Source organism: Dendrobates tinctorius, unplaced genomic scaffold, assembly GCF_039654945.1.
Source record: "Dendrobates tinctorius isolate UK_male_01 unplaced genomic scaffold, ASM3965494v1 ptg000020l, whole genome shotgun sequence".
Taxonomy (NCBI): Eukaryota; Metazoa; Chordata; class Amphibia; order Anura; family Dendrobatidae; genus Dendrobates; species Dendrobates tinctorius.
The window spans coordinates 41637040-41652057 of record NW_027361688.1 but is presented as its reverse complement, the minus strand read 5'-3'; the positions used below and the strand labels follow the sequence as shown (position 1 = coordinate 41652057).

Here is a 15018-nt window from a genome sequence, read left to right as displayed (position 1 = left end):
AATATGCCAAAAAATTAATAAAGTGCTAAATGCTCGATATATAAACAATTTTTGAAAAATAGATATGGCAATCCATGCCAAATGAAAGTGTTAAGTGCTCACAACTAGGGCTAAATGTCCATATAATGATAATTGATAGCGGTAAACAAGTGAAAAGACAATAAAAACAGGCCAAAAAATTCCTGTAAGGTGCACGTGGATTCCTGGCATCCCTGCTGCCCCGACGCGCATTTCGCAATCCTTATTCGCCTCCCGAAGAGGGGAGTCATACTGTATATCATCGTGGTTGGTAACTTCATTGATGTGAGCTCGAAAAGCATGCTCCAGAGCATATAGTGATGAGAGAGTTATTAAGCCATTCCATGACCAGGTTTTACAAGCATTCATAAGAGATGGGTGGGAATGATTGCTCACATATCCACACCCCAGGGGCGTGGTTTGGCAGATAAAATGGAGACGGAGTGTCTCATTCAGTGTCTGGCTCTGGAGATGTGCGGATCTCCTGTGTGTTGGAGTGTGCTAAGGCCTAAAGAGCAGGACACTATCCTGAGCAGGCGGACCTGCTATATTGTATGGACTTTTATGCAGTCTTAAGGAACCTGCCTGGACATTTCAGCAATACCAATTCCTGTGCCTACCTCAACCGCAGCTGAGTGAGTACAAATCTCTACAATATATAATTATATATAAGTGCTAAGTGCTGGATTTCAGACACCAATGATCTCATTTCCCAAGAGAACTCCATCTGTGTATACCCCGGCATCCATTTTCCCAGAGTCCACCCCACGCACATCGGAACACCCCCTCATCCCAGCCTGCGGCCTGCAGCAGCGCTCCACTCTTGCCTTCTCCAGCAGCGACCCTGGGGCCCTGCTCCACCGCAGCCGGTAAGATATAGCCACATTATAAGACGCACTCCCATTTTCCCCCAAAAAAATTGGGAAAAAAGCCTGTCTTATAATCCGAAAAATACAATAACATGTAAGATTGCATAGAATTTTATAGGCACTGATTGATGTGGTTATTGTAATGTAATGTGAGTGTGCAATGTGAGTAATGTGTAGTTCATAGGGAAAGTATAGTCAGATTTATTACATAAGGTTTAGTATAGGGTTTAAAGGGAATCTGTCAGCTATTTTGTCGACTATCAGCTGCCGGCACTGCCATCAGGGACTTATCTACAGCATTCTGTAATGCTGTAGATAAACCCCCGATGTAACCTGAAATAGAAAAAAAATTAGTTAGATTATACTCACCCAGGGGCGGTCCGGGCCCGGTTTTGATCCGATGGGTGTCGCGTTCCGGCATTGCAGAATGCTGTAGATAAGCCACTGATGGCGGTGCCGGCAGCTGATAGTTGAAAAAATAGGTGGCAGATTCCCTTTAAAGGATAGGCTAGGAGGAAGCGCCACTGCAGCGCGAAACATCTGTCATCATCTCCACTCCTGCTCCCATCCTCCCTATGCCGATGTTTTAAAGAAATAGAATAAAAAAGATTTTAACCGGTGAGTGCCATCTGTATTTCTTTTTTGGTGAAGGATAGCCTAGGAAGGAAGATATGCAGCGTTGGGCATATTGGTAGTAAGAAATAGCGTACTGTAAAAAATAGGATTGGATACTGTAAAAAATGTTGGAACCAGCCAAGCATGGGAGGGGTTATGGTCAAACAAAAAGGGAAAGTATTTCCTGATTTTGGCCAGACAGTGTTAGACAGAGATAAAGGAGAGTTCAAAGGCAGTAGGCTGGAAGCATGAGAAGTATTGTTCTGGCGGTGTGGGATGTTTTGAAATTTCTTGCGGACATTCCGGCAACTTCCAGAGCCTCGGGCTAGAGTCAGTTGCTATGGAGAGCCCCAACAACACTTCCACACTGAGAAAGTTGTATGTGCAACCATGGGAGATCTCATTGGAACTGTGGAACCAGACGGAAAATCCTTGAAGCTGAAGGAGTAAGTAAGCAGAGGGATAGTTCAGGCTGAACAAACAGAGAACATGAACATGAACTGTGCTATGGATTTAAGCAGAAAACCAAGTTGTGCCCAACACTCCATGGTGTCATCTATGGAACTTGGACTGTTAAGTAAAGTTGAACTGGTTATACCGAACCAGGTGTCCCCTGATTTATGTGTGTAAATCAACAGCCGCGGAGACACCATCACATGTTTCTCAACGCAAGCAATGACTAGCCAGGTCTTTCCCCGGGAAGGAACAACCACGGGAAGGGCAGTCTCCAATGAAGGAAACCACCTATGCCAAAACATGGTATCCATCCACAGACAGCTGTTTCGGGGTATTGCCCCTCATCAGTGTGGAGTAGGAAACTGGCTAGTAGGAGCAATGCCTAGTGAAAGGCTATGAACATAAGGATGAGTGACCTCATGGAGATCAACATCCAACACTGCGGAGACACCATCACATGTTTCTCAACGCAGTGATCTAGAGCAATGCCCCCATCCCTTATGGGAAATATGCAAAAGCATGTAAATCAACAGCCGCGGAGACACCATCACATGTTTCTCAACGCAAGCAATGACTAGCCAGGTCTTTCCCCGGGAAGGAACAACCACGGGAAGGGCAGTCTCCAATGAAGGAAACCACCTATGCCAAAACATGGTATCCATCCACAGACAGCTGTTTCGGGGTATTGCCCCTCATCAGTGTGGAGTAGGAAACTGGCTAGTAGGAGCAATGCCTAGTGAAAGGCTATGAACATAAGGATGAGTGACCTCATGGAGATCAACATCCAACACTGCGGAGACACCATCACATGTTTCTCAACGCAGTGATCTAGAGCAATGCCCCCATCCCTTATGGGAAATATGCAAAAGCATGTAAATCAACAGCCGCGGAGACACCATCACATGTTTCTCAACGCAAGCAATGACTAGCCAGGTCTTTCCCCGGGAAGGAACAACCACGGGAAGGGCAGTCTCCAATGAAGGAAACCACCTATGCCAAAACATGGTATCCATCCACAGACAGCTGTTTCGGGGTATTGCCCCTCATCAGTGTGGAGTAGGAAACTGGCTAGTAGGAGCAATGCCTAGTGAAAGGCTATGAACATAAGGATGAGTGACCTCATGGAGATCAACATCCAACACTGCGGAGACACCATCACATGTTTCTCAACGCAGTGATCTAGAGCAATGCCCCCATCCCTTATGGGAAATATGCAAAAGCATGTAAATCAACAGCCGCGGAGACACCATCACATGTTTCTCAACGCAAGCAATGACTAGCCAGGTCTTTCCCCGGGAAGGAACAACCACGGGAAGGGCAGTCTCCAATGAAGGAAACCACCTATGCCAAAACATGGTATCCATCCACAGACAGCTGTTTCGGGGTATTGCCCCTCATCAGTGTGGAGTAGGAAACTGGCTAGTAGGAGCAATGCCTAGTGAAAGGCTATGAACATAAGGATGAGTGACCTCATGGAGATCAACATCCAACACTGCGGAGACACCATCACATGTTTCTCAACGCAGTGATCTAGAGCAATGCCCCCATCCCTTATGGGAAATATGCAAAAGCATGTAAATCAACAGCCGCGGAGACACCATCACATGTTTCTCAACGCAAGCAATGACTAGCCAGGTCTTTCCCCGGGAAGGAACAACCACGGGAAGGGCAGTCTCCAATGAAGGAAACCACCTATGCCAAAACATGGTATCCATCCACAGACAGCTGTTTCGGGGTATTGCCCCTCATCAGTGTGGAGTAGGAAACTGGCTAGTAGGAGCAATGCCTAGTGAAAGGCTATGAACATAAGGATGAGTGACCTCATGGAGATCAACATCCAACACTGCGGAGACACCATCACATGTTTCTCAACGCAGTGATCTAGAGCAATGCCCCCATCCCTTATGGGAAATATGCAAAAGCATGTAAATCAACAGCCGCGGAGACACCATCACATGTTTCTCAACGCAAGCAATGACTAGCCAGGTCTTTCCCCGGGAAGGAACAACCACGGGAAGGGCAGTCTCCAATGAAGGAAACCACCTATGCCAAAACATGGTATCCATCCACAGACAGCTGTTTCGGGGTATTGCCCCTCATCAGTGTGGAGTAGGAAACTGGCTAGTAGGAGCAATGCCTAGTGAAAGGCTATGAACATAAGGATGAGTGACCTCATGGAGATCAACATCCAACACTGCGGAGACACCATCACATGTTTCTCAACGCAGTGATCTAGAGCAATGCCCCCATCCCTTATGGGAAATATGCAAAAGCATGTAAATCAACAGCCGCGGAGACACCATCACATGTTTCTCAACGCAAGCAATGACTAGCCAGGTCTTTCCCCGGGAAGGAACAACCACGGGAAGGGCAGTCTCCAATGAAGGAAACCACCTATGCCAAAACATGGTATCCATCCACAGACAGCTGTTTCGGGGTATTGCCCCTCATCAGTGTGGAGTAGGAAACTGGCTAGTAGGAGCAATGCCTAGTGAAAGGCTATGAACATAAGGATGAGTGACCTCATGGAGATCAACATCCAACACTGCGGAGACACCATCACATGTTTCTCAACGCAGTGATCTAGAGCAATGCCCCCATCCCTTATGGGAAATATGCAAAAGCATGTAAATCAACAGCCGCGGAGACACCATCACATGTTTCTCAACGCAAGCAATGACTAGCCAGGTCTTTCCCCGGGAAGGAACAACCACGGGAAGGGCAGTCTCCAATGAAGGAAACCACCTATGCCAAAACATGGTATCCATCCACAGACAGCTGTTTCGGGGTATTGCCCCTCATCAGTGTGGAGTAGGAGTAGGTGGAGTAGGTGGTTTCCTTCATTGGAGACTGCCCTTCCCGTGGTTGTTCCTTCCCGGGGAAAGACCTGGCTAGTCATTGCTTGCGTTGAGAAACATGTGATGGTGTCTCCGCGGCTGTTGATTTACATGCTTTTGCATATTTCCCATAAGGGATGGGGGCATTGCTCTAGATCACTGCGTTGAGAAACATGTGATGGTGTCTCCGCAGTGTTGGATGTTGATCTCCATGAGGTCACTCATCCTTATGTTCATAGCCTTTCACTAGGCATTGCTCCTACTAGCCAGTTTCCTACTCCACACTGATGAGGGGCAATACCCCGAAACAGCTGTCTGTGGATGGATACCATGTTTTGGCATAGGTGGTTTCCTTCATTGGAGACTGCCCTTCCCGTGGTTGTTCCTTCCCGGGGAAAGACCTGGCTAGTCATTGCTTGCGTTGAGAAACATGTGATGGTGTCTCCGCGGCTGTTGATTTACATGCTTTTGCATATTTCCCATAAGGGATGGGGGCATTGCTCTAGATCACTGCGTTGAGAAACATGTGATGGTGTCTCCGCAGTGTTGGATGTTGATCTCCATGAGGTCACTCATCCTTATGTTCATAGCCTTTCACTAGGCATTGCTCCTACTAGCCAGTTTCCTACTCCACACTGATGAGGGGCAATACCCCGAAACAGCTGTCTGTGGATGGATACCATGTTTTGGCATAGGTGGTTTCCTTCATTGGAGACTGCCCTTCCCGTGGTTGTTCCTTCCCGGGGAAAGACCTGGCTAGTCATTGCTTGCGTTGAGAAACATGTGATGGTGTCTCCGCGGCTGTTGATTTACATGCTTTTGCATATTTCCCATAAGGGATGGGGGCATTGCTCTAGATCACTGCGTTGAGAAACATGTGATGGTGTCTCCGCAGTGTTGGATGTTGATCTCCATGAGGTCACTCATCCTTATGTTCATAGCCTTTCACTAGGCATTGCTCCTACTAGCCAGTTTCCTACTCCACACTGATGAGGGGCAATACCCCGAAACAGCTGTCTGTGGATGGATACCATGTTTTGGCATAGGTGGTTTCCTTCATTGGAGACTGCCCTTCCCGTGGTTGTTCCTTCCCGGGGAAAGACCTGGCTAGTCATTGCTTGCGTTGAGAAACATGTGATGGTGTCTCCGCGGCTGTTGATTTACATGCTTTTGCATATTTCCCATAAGGGATGGGGGCATTGCTCTAGATCACTGCGTTGAGAAACATGTGATGGTGTCTCCGCAGTGTTGGATGTTGATCTCCATGAGGTCACTCATCCTTATGTTCATAGCCTTTCACTAGGCATTGCTCCTACTAGCCAGTTTCCTACTCCACACTGATGAGGGGCAATACCCCGAAACAGCTGTCTGTGGATGGATACCATGTTTTGGCATAGGTGGTTTCCTTCATTGGAGACTGCCCTTCCCGTGGTTGTTCCTTCCCGGGGAAAGACCTGGCTAGTCATTGCTTGCGTTGAGAAACATGTGATGGTGTCTCCGCGGCTGTTGATTTACATGCTTTTGCATATTTCCCATAAGGGATGGGGGCATTGCTCTAGATCACTGCGTTGAGAAACATGTGATGGTGTCTCCGCAGTGTTGGATGTTGATCTCCATGAGGTCACTCATCCTTATGTTCATAGCCTTTCACTAGGCATTGCTCCTACTAGCCAGTTTCCTACTCCACACTGATGAGGGGCAATACCCCGAAACAGCTGTCTGTGGATGGATACCATGTTTTGGCATAGGTGGTTTCCTTCATTGGAGACTGCCCTTCCCGTGGTTGTTCCTTCCCGGGGAAAGACCTGGCTAGTCATTGCTTGCGTTGAGAAACATGTGATGGTGTCTCCGCGGCTGTTGATTTACATGCTTTTGCATATTTCCCATAAGGGATGGGGGCATTGCTCTAGATCACTGCGTTGAGAAACATGTGATGGTGTCTCCGCAGTGTTGGATGTTGATCTCCATGAGGTCACTCATCCTTATGTTCATAGCCTTTCACTAGGCATTGCTCCTACTAGCCAGTTTCCTACTCCACACTGATGAGGGGCAATACCCCGAAACAGCTGTCTGTGGATGGATACCATGTTTTGGCATAGGTGGTTTCCTTCATTGGAGACTGCCCTTCCCGTGGTTGTTCCTTCCCGGGGAAAGACCTGGCTAGTCATTGCTTGCGTTGAGAAACATGTGATGGTGTCTCCGCGGCTGTTGATTTACATGCTTTTGCATATTTCCCATAAGGGATGGGGGCATTGCTCTAGATCACTGCGTTGAGAAACATGTGATGGTGTCTCCGCAGTGTTGGATGTTGATCTCCATGAGGTCACTCATCCTTATGTTCATAGCCTTTCACTAGGCATTGCTCCTACTAGCCAGTTTCCTACTCCACACTGATGAGGGGCAATACCCCGAAACAGCTGTCTGTGGATGGATACCATGTTTTGGCATAGGTGGTTTCCTTCATTGGAGACTGCCCTTCCCGTGGTTGTTCCTTCCCGGGGAAAGACCTGGCTAGTCATTGCTTGCGTTGAGAAACATGTGATGGTGTCTCCGCGGCTGTTGATTTACATGCTTTTGCATATTTCCCATAAGGGATGGGGGCATTGCTCTAGATCACTGCGTTGAGAAACATGTGATGGTGTCTCCGCAGTGTTGGATGTTGATCTCCATGAGGTCACTCATCCTTATGTTCATAGCCTTTCACTAGGCATTGCTCCTACTAGCCAGTTTCCTACTCCACACTGATGAGGGGCAATACCCCGAAACAGCTGTCTGTGGATGGATACCATGTTTTGGCATAGGTGGTTTCCTTCATTGGAGACTGCCCTTCCCGTGGTTGTTCCTTCCCGGGGAAAGACCTGGCTAGTCATTGCTTGCGTTGAGAAACATGTGATGGTGTCTCCGCGGCTGTTGATTTACATGCTTTTGCATATTTCCCATAAGGGATGGGGGCATTGCTCTAGATCACTGCGTTGAGAAACATGTGATGGTGTCTCCGCAGTGTTGGATGTTGATCTCCATGAGGTCACTCATCCTTATGTTCATAGCCTTTCACTAGGCATTGCTCCTACTAGCCAGTTTCCTACTCCACACTGATGAGGGGCAATACCCCGAAACAGCTGTCTGTGGATGGATACCATGTTTTGGCATAGGTGGTTTCCTTCATTGGAGACTGCCCTTCCCGTGGTTGTTCCTTCCCGGGGAAAGACCTGGCTAGTCATTGCTTGCGTTGAGAAACATGTGATGGTGTCTCCGCGGCTGTTGATTTACATGCTTTTGCATATTTCCCATAAGGGATGGGGGCATTGCTCTAGATCACTGCGTTGAGAAACATGTGATGGTGTCTCCGCAGTGTTGGATGTTGATCTCCATGAGGTCACTCATCCTTATGTTCATAGCCTTTCACTAGGCATTGCTCCTACTAGCCAGTTTCCTACTCCACACTGATGAGGGGCAATACCCCGAAACAGCTGTCTGTGGATGGATACCATGTTTTGGCATAGGTGGTTTCCTTCATTGGAGACTGCCCTTCCCGTGGTTGTTCCTTCCCGGGGAAAGACCTGGCTAGTCATTGCTTGCGTTGAGAAACATGTGATGGTGTCTCCGCGGCTGTTGATTTACATGCTTTTGCATATTTCCCATAAGGGATGGGGGCATTGCTCTAGATCACTGCGTTGAGAAACATGTGATGGTGTCTCCGCAGTGTTGGATGTTGATCTCCATGAGGTCACTCATCCTTATGTTCATAGCCTTTCACTAGGCATTGCTCCTACTAGCCAGTTTCCTACTCCACACTGATGAGGGGCAATACCCCGAAACAGCTGTCTGTGGATGGATACCATGTTTTGGCATAGGTGGTTTCCTTCATTGGAGACTGCCCTTCCCGTGGTTGTTCCTTCCCGGGGAAAGACCTGGCTAGTCATTGCTTGCGTTGAGAAACATGTGATGGTGTCTCCGCGGCTGTTGATTTACATGCTTTTGCATATTTCCCATAAGGGATGGGGGCATTGCTCTAGATCACTGCGTTGAGAAACATGTGATGGTGTCTCCGCAGTGTTGGATGTTGATCTCCATGAGGTCACTCATCCTTATGTTCATAGCCTTTCACTAGGCATTGCTCCTACTAGCCAGTTTCCTACTCCACACTGATGAGGGGCAATACCCCGAAACAGCTGTCTGTGGATGGATACCATGTTTTGGCATAGGTGGTTTCCTTCATTGGAGACTGCCCTTCCCGTGGTTGTTCCTTCCCGGGGAAAGACCTGGCTAGTCATTGCTTGCGTTGAGAAACATGTGATGGTGTCTCCGCGGCTGTTGATTTACATGCTTTTGCATATTTCCCATAAGGGATGGGGGCATTGCTCTAGATCACTGCGTTGAGAAACATGTGATGGTGTCTCCGCAGTGTTGGATGTTGATCTCCATGAGGTCACTCATCCTTATGTTCATAGCCTTTCACTAGGCATTGCTCCTACTAGCCAGTTTCCTACTCCACACTGATGAGGGGCAATACCCCGAAACAGCTGTCTGTGGATGGATACCATGTTTTGGCATAGGTGGTTTCCTTCATTGGAGACTGCCCTTCCCGTGGTTGTTCCTTCCCGGGGAAAGACCTGGCTAGTCATTGCTTGCGTTGAGAAACATGTGATGGTGTCTCCGCGGCTGTTGATTTACATGCTTTTGCATATTTCCCATAAGGGATGGGGGCATTGCTCTAGATCACTGCGTTGAGAAACATGTGATGGTGTCTCCGCAGTGTTGGATGTTGATCTCCATGAGGTCACTCATCCTTATGTTCATAGCCTTTCACTAGGCATTGCTCCTACTAGCCAGTTTCCTACTCCACACTGATGAGGGGCAATACCCCGAAACAGCTGTCTGTGGATGGATACCATGTTTTGGCATAGGTGGTTTCCTTCATTGGAGACTGCCCTTCCCGTGGTTGTTCCTTCCCGGGGAAAGACCTGGCTAGTCATTGCTTGCGTTGAGAAACATGTGATGGTGTCTCCGCGGCTGTTGATTTACATGCTTTTGCATATTTCCCATAAGGGATGGGGGCATTGCTCTAGATCACTGCGTTGAGAAACATGTGATGGTGTCTCCGCAGTGTTGGATGTTGATCTCCATGAGGTCACTCATCCTTATGTTCATAGCCTTTCACTAGGCATTGCTCCTACTAGCCAGTTTCCTACTCCACACTGATGAGGGGCAATACCCCGAAACAGCTGTCTGTGGATGGATACCATGTTTTGGCATAGGTGGTTTCCTTCATTGGAGACTGCCCTTCCCGTGGTTGTTCCTTCCCGGGGAAAGACCTGGCTAGTCATTGCTTGCGTTGAGAAACATGTGATGGTGTCTCCGCGGCTGTTGATTTACATGCTTTTGCATATTTCCCATAAGGGATGGGGGCATTGCTCTAGATCACTGCGTTGAGAAACATGTGATGGTGTCTCCGCAGTGTTGGATGTTGATCTCCATGAGGTCACTCATCCTTATGTTCATACCCTGATTTATGTGTGGCTGTTCCTGAACCTGGAAGCATGGAGACAGAAGAGCTCTGGGAACGGAAAGTGAGCATTCTGCACCACACACAGCACATATCAACTGGGGCTCGCTTTACTTGCAAGGCACCAGAGTGACGTGCGGCAGCCCTCAACCATGACTTTGCACCTTACAATTGGACCACATCATTTCTATTTTGTGCATCAGTATTTTTGCTGGAGCATCGGAAATAAGAAATTAGAGTGAACCAGAGTTATCTACCGATCTGTGCTAAAACATACTGCAACATTTTCCTCTGCACTTAAATTTTTTTAATACCAAACCATTTATATTCCTACCCTATCATTTTAGCTTATTTATGTTTTTTTATCCTCAATTCATATAATTTCCGGATCACGCCACAAAATATAAATGAAAAAAACCCTGTTTGTTCTCACCCATAATGTCTATTGATGGCGTTAATCCAATAAATGGAACACGTTACCGTCCAGTTAAATATATAAAAAAGTCAAATTACTGTCTTTAATCATTAATTATGATAATAAATAGTTCTGTAATAATTACTTAGAGTAAACAGAAAAGCAAGCCAGCGCTTATGTTATATTTCTTCACATCCTCGCTTCATCTACAGACTTTAATGGCCGTTAATTAATAAACATCTATACAGCACTACATCCTATATTTCCTCAAGGTCAAAGCAGTTAAAAGCGCATAGAAATATGAAATTAGTGACTGTATGTTCTATGTAATGTTTGTTTTCAATGTGCGGCGGTCAATTTGCAAAGCTATTACTGAAGTACATTGTCTTACTTGCCTAGACACAAAAAAGCTAATTGGTGAATGACTTCAGTTCAGGACAATTTTTTTTTATTATTTTACAACTTAAAGATGCTGAGTAATATGGTACTAATTCAAAAAATTAGTTTCTATTTCCTTTTTCTAAACACATTGTAGAGATCGTACTCACTCAGGTGCGTCAGGAGGAAGACAGGAGGCTCATTTCATTGAAAAAGTCCACGCGGGTTTATTTGCTCCATAAACCCCTGAGCAACAACAAACGGTAAAAGGCAAAACAACAAAAAATGTCCTTAGCTGGGATCTGCTCCAGCTCAGGCATGTGGGCGCACAGGCCGGGCAATGTCCAACACGCAGGCTCGGGCTGGAGCCACTCACACAGGAAGGCTTCTCCCTCCCAAGTCTCCGAACATGTGCCAAACAACAGCCTCCATTATGTAGGCTGTAATCACACCCACAGGTGAGGTATGTGGGTAGTCAGACCCGCCCATCTCTCATAGCTACCCGCAACCCGGACACAGATGCACTAAACAACATCCTAGTGCTTACGTGCACTAGAGAAAAATACTCCGGGTTACATCACAGGGAGCAGCCATCCCTGTGACACATACCTCCCATTTATTACACAGCCATTAACCTCCTTACAACATCTAAAGCACCACTCCAACACTTTATTTCAGCGCTGGGGTGGTGGCACAAATGTAAGGTCCTTGCTTGCTGTTCTCGATGCCAGTCCGGTCGCGATCTATCATCTTGAGACCTCTACATCTGACTGACCGGAAGTTAGAGGTAAAGGTCGCAATTTAAATGTAAGTCTACGAGATCTCTTTCAGGCTTTCATATACTTACATTGAGAGGTGACCTCCAAATCATCCAGCAAATGGTGGAGAAATCCAGCAGGTCACAACCTGCAGAAGATGACCGCAGCGGCATCAATAATAGATGAAGAGGGCGGCTGGTAAATATAATATTATGGGCAAGAAACTGCCAAGTCAGAGGTAACAGTCACAATTCTAAATGTTAGTCTATGAGATCTCATTCAGGCTCTCATATACTTACATTGAGGAGTGACCTCCAACTCATCCAGCAAATGGTGGAGCGATCCGGCAGGTTATAACCTGCAGAAGACGACCGGAGAGGCACCAGTAACAGATGAAGATGGCGGCTGTTGAATATAATACTAAGGGCAAGAAATTGACAATAGTGGCACCACTCCAGTGCTGAAATTCAAAGAAACTTGCTAGAGTGGTGCTTTAAAAATCTATAGCTTCCTAATATTTCTGGTTGATTGGAGGACATTGTTTTTATTTTTAAATGGCACAATTTTGGAATTGACATTAATGTATTGTATATAGAGTCGAGTGAATATATTCAGGTTGATTTGAACTTGACTAGAATATTGCAATATTAATTATTTTTGCCAAAATGCGCATTTTTAGGGTATGTGCACACGCTGCGGATTCTGCTGTGGATCCGCAGTGGATTTGGCCCTGCGGATCCGCAGCAGTTCCGCAAACACAGTACAGTACCATGTTAGCCAATGGGATTTAAAAACCGCAGTGCACATGCTGTGGATTTTTCCGCGTGGATTTGCTGCGGTTTTAAATCCGCAGCATGTCAATTCTTTCTGCGGATTCCGCAGCGGTTTGACCCCTGTTCCATTGTTCAGGTGTCAAACTGCAGGGGAAAACCGCAGGCAAATCCGCAGGAAAACCGCAGGTCACTTTACCTGCAGTTTTACCTGCAAATCCGCGCGGAAAAATCCGCCGGTGAATCCGCATTGTGTGCACTCACCCTTATAATTCACTTTTGTATGGATTCAGAAAAATGGCTTTTTTCTGAACTGTACAGGGCCATCCATAGGTCAAAAATAAAAAAATAAATACTTATACTGATTTTACCATTCACCTCTCGAGCTCCTCCACTCATCACCATCATCTGTCTGCTTTTCACCACATATTCTTATTACCGACATAGGTGCTGGATCCCCATACGTCCATATTTTAGGCCTGGACTTTCTGTTCTGAGGAGGCTCGAGATAGTTCTGCGAATGTGCATGCAAGGTCATGGCGTGCTTTGTGACATCATGACTAGTGATGACTGAGCAGTAAACTACCTGGGTGCTCGCTACTCAAATATAGCATGTCGGACCACTAAGGGGCTCAACTCTGATACCAAGCATAAGTCAATGAAGGAGTCGAGCATTTTTCTGGGAGACTTGCACTCGATGGCAGGGTAGGAGAAAGAGAGAGAGATGCTCCAGTCCCTGTAATACGCTCATTTGAATTTGAGGCGCGTAGCAATGAAGTCGGGAATTCCCCTGCTGGGAGTACAGGTACTCCACTGTCAGCCAGACTCTTTGTGAGCTCTCACCTACACAAACCAATTATATGCAGGGTTGGACTGGCCCACCGGAGAACCGGAAGATTCTCCAGTGGGCCCAGTCACTGACACCTGCTGGCATACAGGGCCAGCAGCTGCCTAGCACCCTCGCTGCTCCAGGGTCTCCTAGCCAGAGGCATGTCGCTAAGCGGCACAGCACTCAGCTGCTATGGGGTCCCGATACCAGAGGAGCAGTAGCGGGTGACAGAAGGTAGACGCCGGCTGCTATAGCTAAATCCTTTCCCCCGTGCTAAAGATAAATGAATATTCACCCTTCTCCATGCCCCAATAGGAGTGGAGAGGGGTGAATATTCATTTCACTTTAATAGCTGGCAGTGTTAGCTGCAGACTGTGGCTAACACTGCCTGCTATCAAGGCCGGCAGACTAGGGCTCCAGCTACCCAAGAGGCCCCTAGCCCGCGTGGCTGCTATGAAGCCGTATGTCAGTGGGACCCGGTGGCAGTGCCAGCCCCCCATTGCGCTCAGCATTCAACTGTATCGGTATCATAGATGCTGATACAGTTGAAAGCAATAATATAGGAGAGTGTGTCAGGTGACACTCCCTCTCCCATCATTCCGCTCTGCCTCTGACACAGACAGTGCGCGATAACGTCACTTCATCGCGCACCTGCTGTGTGTCTGGCAGACGGCAGTGCAGTGCTGAGACTGGAGTAGAGCCGGAAACGGAGTGGGAGCGAGGAGGAGAGGTAAGTATTGTGCTTGTATATATATATATATATATATATATCAATGAGTCCTGGTTGCATTGTACCTTATGAGGGGGGTGCATTATACCCTATTGGGGGTGCATTATATCCTATGGGGGTCATTTTACCCTAAGAGGGGGAGGCAGGATCATACCCTATGATGGGGCAGCATTATACCCTATGAGGGGGGTGGCGTTATACCCGAGGAGGCTGCATTATACTCTACAAGGGGGGCTGCATGATACCCTATGAGGAGAGCTTGCATTATACCCTATGAGGGGGGCTGCATTATACCCAATGAGGGGAGCTGCATTATACCATATGAGGGGGCTGAATTATACCCTGTGAGGGGGCTGCATTATATTCCATGGGGGCTACTTTATACTCTGTGGGAGGCGTCATTATACTACATGAGGGGGGCTGCATTATATTCTGAGGGGGCTGCATCACATTCTATGAGGGAGCTACATTTTATTCTATGAGGGGGCTGCATTATATACTATGAGGGGGCTGCATTATATTCTATGAGGGGACTACATTATATTTGATGAGGGGGCGGCATTATACTATATGAGCGGGCTGCATTGAATTCTATGAGGAGGCTACATTATATTCTATGACGGGGCTACTTTTTATTCTATGAGGGGGGCTACCCCCAACTCCTGCTACATAATTAAAACATGTACTACCTTATATTATACCCTGATATTAGCTCGTTTTACTGCACAATTGGTGGTCTTGCATTTATTTCTATGTAGCTACATAGTGGGCCCCAAGAATAGTTTTCTCTGGTGGGCCCAAGGTGTTCCAGTCCAACTCTGATTACATGTACGCTGC

The 15018-nt window shown here is 47.1% G+C and overlaps 1 protein-coding gene across 1 annotated transcript in view; it reads left to right on the top strand.

The window, feature by feature from the left end:
• Positions 1-500: 500 nt before the first annotated feature.
• LOC141083168 (uncharacterized) overlaps positions 501-15018 on the top strand; it is a 33475-nt gene continuing 18957 nt past the window's right edge. The window contains exon 1 of the transcript XR_012230660.1: positions 501-653. The gene's annotated coding sequence lies outside the window, so the exon portion shown is untranslated. The remainder of the gene's footprint in view (positions 654-15018) is intronic.